Source organism: Asparagus officinalis, chromosome 8 (assembly GCF_001876935.1).
Source record: "Asparagus officinalis chromosome 8, Aspof.V1, whole genome shotgun sequence".
Taxonomy (NCBI): Eukaryota; Viridiplantae; Streptophyta; class Magnoliopsida; order Asparagales; family Asparagaceae; genus Asparagus; species Asparagus officinalis.
The window spans coordinates 9,947,261-9,953,260 of NC_033801.1; positions in this window are offsets into that span (position 1 = coordinate 9,947,261).

Sequence of the window (6,000 nt, forward strand, 5' to 3'; positions counted from 1 at the left end):
AACGTTACAAATGAATTCAAACAACAAAGAAATAAAAAAAATTTACAACTTTCTTGAAAATAAACACAAGATCCGTTAGTCGTCTCTTGCTTGCGTGGGTCTTTAGCCTGTGACAGGGACGTCGATATCCGTGGACTACCTGGCAATCAGATCTGATCCAGAGCTTCGTCGATCCGCGAGGAGATCTAGAAACTTAAAGCGCCTATCTCGGATAAAGCGATTCTTAGTATTACCACAACGGGATAATACTAAGGATCGGGTACGGGTGATGTAGATCTGACGAAGAACTCTCTTGCGTTGAAGTGCTCGATCACTCTTCACTCCGGCAGGGCTTCGCCAATTCTCAAAAAATCCAGATCTGAAAAAATAAGGCCTAAGGCTTGTATTTATAGGCATGAGGGGTTACGGAGCGGTTAAAACCACTTAAAGGGCCCAAATCCGCGCTGAGACACCCTAGGGGTGTCTTGGCTTGGCCGAGACACCCTTGGGGTGTCTTGACTTGGCCGAGACACCGTAGGTGCCTCAGTTCAGCTTTGACTGTTTTTCGCTGTAACTTCTTTGTCTGAACCCGGATCTGAGTGATTCCAAATGCGTTGGAAAGCCGACAAGGAGTTCTATCAGCTCCAATAGTTGGATTATCTGTAGAATGAATGAGACACGAAGGGCATTGTTCCCTTTGTAAACATTGCGGGGCTCCCGATTAGCCCGCACCTTCGTTATTCCGGAATTCTGTCAGCTCACGTAGTTCGTCGATTCACTTCAAATGTTCACCAACGTCAATCGAACTCCTGTGAACCGGATAGTGATGTTTATCATTATTCCTTAACACTGAGCTGTTCATAGAGACCTATAGGTAATTTTCGATGCCTACACCCACTGTCTGATCTGTGTCGAATCCTAGTGGTATCTCCATGTATACCTCTTCCACTAGATCTACATGAAGAAATGCATTTTTCACATCTAGTTGGTGTAGTTTCCATCCACCATTTACTGCCAGAGAGATCAAGGTCCTAACAGTGCTCATCTTCGCTACCGGTGCAAAGGTCTCATCATAGTCGATGTCATATATCTGACTGTACCCTTTTGCCACCAGACGAGCCTTGTAGCGCTCAACATGTCCATCTGGATTCTACTTAATAGTGAAGACTCACTTGCATCCAACTGCTCTCTTCCTTTCTGGTAGTTTTACTAACTCCCAAGTGTGGTTCTTCTCAAGAACCTCTAGCTTCTCGTGTATAGCCACTTTCCACTTTGGGTCCTTCTTAGCAACCTGCCAGTTGTTTGGTACAATAATACAGTCCAATGATACAATGAATGCTCCATGTGCAGGGTGGATGTTAGAATATGATATAAACTGGGTAAGATCCTAACCATATCTATCGGGAGGATTTCCCACGTGGCGTTGGCAAGAGACTTGGCACCAGTGGTACTGTAGGTACTGTTCCCGTAATTTGCTTCCCCTTCCTACTATAGGTAAGTAGCTCCCCCTGAGTCGTGGGCCTAACACCTCTTGTCTCATTCTCCTCTTCTTCTTCCTTCTCCTGCTCCTCCTCAACCAATTTTTCCCCCCAAGGAATCGATACAGAAATTGATTTCTCCATATTGTTCACCGACCTCTCACCATTCTCCCCCTCTCGCCTCATACTTTCAGTATCGGGCGAGTTACTAACGGATGAAGTTACCTTCCGGGTGTAATATGGCTCGAGTTCTCGAAAGTGCACATTCATGCTCACAAACAGCCTCTTCTCTATCGGGCTCCAGCAAACATATCCCTTCTAAGTAGCAGAATATCCCATAAAGATGCACTTCACCGCTCTAGAGGCAAGCTTTCTGATGGATGGCCTGTTGTCCTTCACAAAATACACACAGCCAAACACCTTCAGTGAAAGAATCCCACCATTATCTCCCTTCAACGTCTCACACGGAGTCTTCCAATCAAGCACTCTCGAGGGTATTCTGTTAATCAGCACTGATGCGATCAACATTGCTTGCCCCCATAATGTTTCTGGGACATTCATAGAGATCATCATGCTTCTAAAAACCTCTAAAAGATATATGTTCTTCCTTTCCGTTTTCCCATTCTGAGTTGGTATGTATCTGTTCTTCCTTTCCGTTTTCCCATTCTGAGTTGGACATGTAGTCTAGTGCTATATTCTCTGAGCTGACAAGTATTCTCCAAGCGCTTTGTTGGTATACTCTGTCCCATTATCAGACCTCAATACCTTCACCGCAGCTCCGTATTGAGTCTGAACATACCTATGAAAGTTTTGGAAGCAACCAAACACTTCACTTTTATTTTTCATCAAGTATAACAAAGTAACACGTGAAAAGCAACTAAGTAACAAAATACTTGTATCCATTCATAGAACTTGTGGAACAAGGCCCCCAAACATCTGAATGTATCAGGTCAAATGCATGAGAACTCCTATGACCAGAACTAACATAAGAGCTTCTAGTAAGCTTTCCAAACTCACATGCATCGCACACAATTTTCTGTTTATTTGCTTTCTCAAATAAAGATGGATACAACCTACTTAAAACACTAAAGGATGAGTGTTCCAAACGCTGGTGATGAAGCATCAACTCACTCTCAGCACTCATCTCAGATACTCCTGCTCTCTCTATGATTGATACCAACACTGAATCTAGCCTTTCACGATCCAAGTACCACAGTCCACTACTCCATGTGTCAGTCCTAAGTCTTCGTCATGTCCCCTTCTCCTGGAAGATCACCTTGGGAATGTCAAAAGAAATAATGCATTTTAGTTGGAGTATGATAGCACTAATGGATAAAAGATTGACTGGAAAGGAAGGAGCATGCAAAACATTAGACAAAGTTACAGAACCTGTATAATTAACTATACCCTTACCAACCACTGGCTGAAATGTACCATCAGCTGTTTGGATACTATCAACTGATGCTAGGTGAGTATATGATGAGAACTCACTCGCATTACCTATCATATGTCGAGACACATCGGAGTCGACTATCCATTCTGATGATCTATCAGGAGATATAAAAGCAAGAGCATGTATGTCATCAGTACCTTTGGTCGGATAAGCATAAGTAGCAGTGTTGCCTCTGACGAAGAATGAAGTGGATGCCTCCTCAGTCCCACTCCTCATGTCTCCATCTCCTGCTACTCTCTGCTTCTTCCTGAGTATCTCCAGGAGAGCATGATCCTCCTCAGTAAAGACCACCTCAGCTGCTTCCTCTCCCTCTGCGACCATCAGATTTGTCCGGTTGTCTGCTCCTCTTCCACCTCGTCGACCCCACGGCCACGACCACGACCTCCAAATTTTCCACGTTCACTCGAATCTCCTTCCTTGGGTGGCTTGGTACAAACATGCCTTAGATGACCTACTTCACCGCAGTTATAACACTATCGAGTCTCCCCTTTGGGTCCAGTGTTTCAAAAGTTGGAGGCCGCTAGTGCTGACTTCACCACAGGAAGTTTACATGTCCCCGCCTGCAGCCTAATACGAGTCTCCTCCTGGATCATGGCTAAGACTACCTCCTCAAGTGTGGGAATCTTTGGCTGAGCTAGCAGCAATGCAATCCTCTAAGCAAACTCTGATGTCAGCCCCTTGAGAAACATCATAGTCCTCTCCTGTAGAAAGGCCTCTCGCTCCTTACACGCTGGGTCTTTGCAGCTCGCCCAAGGTGAGAAGTGATCATAATCTAGCTACAGGCGCTCCAACTCTGTGGCATACTCCTATACAGTCCTCTCTCCCTGAACTGTGGCGTCGATCTCTCCTTTGATCTGGAATACCCTCAAGTTATTCCCTACCCCATCATAGGTCCTTCTCAACTTCTCCCAGACATCCTTCACCTTCTCAATGTCATCCACTGTGATGGCGATCCTAGACCAATAAGTTGAGGAGCCATATATATACCAACATATGAGTGGACTTCCACTCATCTCTTCCTGCCGAGCCCTCAGTCGACTCTGTCTTCTCTCCTGTCAAGTACCCCTCCAGGTTCCTCCCTGCAAGGGTGTATCTCACCCGCCGTGATCAGCTCAGGTAAGTAGTTGGTCCATCAAGCTTCAGATCGATGGATGGAAGTTCTAACTGTTGGCCTTCTTGTTTTGATGATGTTTAACAAACAATTTACTACTAATGTTGTTTGTCTAGTATTTGTGTTTTCTTATTTATGATAGACAAACAACGTTGTTGGAGGATGGATGGAATAGAGCTTCAACGATGATATCCAAAGGAGGTTGGCGGAATGTCGGTGAAGCCTTGCTATTCAAAGTTCAAGATCCAAGTTAAAGCTTCATCCGCAAGATTACCTAGAAGAGCTTATTGAAGATCAAGATCTAGCTTGGGTAATTTAGTTTAGGATTTATATTATGTGTGTTATATACTCTAAGCTCAATTATCTATACACACACATTTATTGGTTTCTTCGTATATATATAGTTATATATATATATATACATAAGTTTTGGTTTCTATGCATATATATAGTTATATATATACATACATATGTTTTGAGTTTTTATGGTTATATATATGAAATTCTATATTTCATATTTTCTATTATGTTTTTGAAAACATTGCATAGAATATGCAATTTTGTGAAAATATTGTATTCTTAGTTTATAGACTTCAATATCAGTTTATACATGTTTTACTAAGTCTACAAAAACATTTCACAAAGTTTCAAAAGTTGGTTTATGTCAAAACATCAAAATTCAAGTATCTCATATTTTCATGTTTTGGACTAGTTTGTAAAATGATGATATTTTTCATTTGGGAAGTCCTTTTTGATAACCAGTCATTGTAGCATGTTTATTATCATGTCTACAATCATTCCCCAAAGTTTTACATTTTTTGGAATTTATTTGATATTTTTAAACAGTGTTTTAAAATCAGCTTTGTTTTTCTGGGATGTCAGTTTTCGGTCGACCGGTACGGTCGACCGGTCAATTGACCATTCGTCAGTATTTTTCCAGAGAGTCATCGGTCGACCGGTCCGGTCGACCGAAAAGCTCCATCGGTCGACCGCACCGGTCGACCGGATAAGTGTTTGCTTGATTTCTTGTTTTCGACCTGGATAACGGTCGACCGAACTTTCCATCGGTCGACCGAATTTTTCCATCGGTCGACCGACAGAATTTCCGGTCGACCGACGATGGTCCAGAACGTTTTCTTCGTGTTTTTGCTCTCATCGGTCGACCGACGGGATTTTCGGTCGACCGACAATATGACCGTTGGCTACTAACGGCTATTTCTGAGCTGTTTCTCTGGGGGCTGTTTTGTCATTTGTTTTGGGGGTTTTTGCTGAGATTTCTAGTGGGTATATATACCCCATTGCTGATATCTTTTCTAAAAAGCCAAGAGAGTTTGAAAACAAGTTTAAGAAAGTTTTTAATCAAGGGTTTATGTTTGGTTTAAGTGTGTTTATAAGCTTTTAAGCATTTGAGTGTTTCGATTTTGTGAATCAAATTCCACAAGAGCTTGAGGAGATTATCTATTGAAGTTTGAGCTTCCAACTATCATCCCTCCATCTCTTGTTATCAAATTGAGAAGTTTTCTAAACTCAAACTCTAGCTTTACATTTATATACTTGTTTGATTATCATTGTTCTTAAGCTAGATTTTATATTTGAGTTTAGTTTGATTTTGATTTATATCTCTTTGTTCACACACAACCTATTGAGCTTATTGTATTTACATTCATAGTATAATTTAGGGTTGTGGGTTTGTGACATTGAGAGTGAGCTTAATTGAGTTCTCATCTTGTTAGAGAGAACAATCATTTGTTATATTGTGCTTATTGTGAGAATCACTTTGTAATACACTTGTACACCGAGTGAGGAGTGTGTGGTGAGAGTCGGGGATCGTCCCAAGAGGAGTGGCGTCGGTTGACGTGCCTAGGGAGAGGTTGTAACCGAGCACTTGAGGGAGACACGGCTAGGTCCAACACTTAGTGGGTGTAGAGTGTGATTGCAAGAGTGTGAGTTGTAGAGTTTTCGGTTAGCTAGAAAACCGA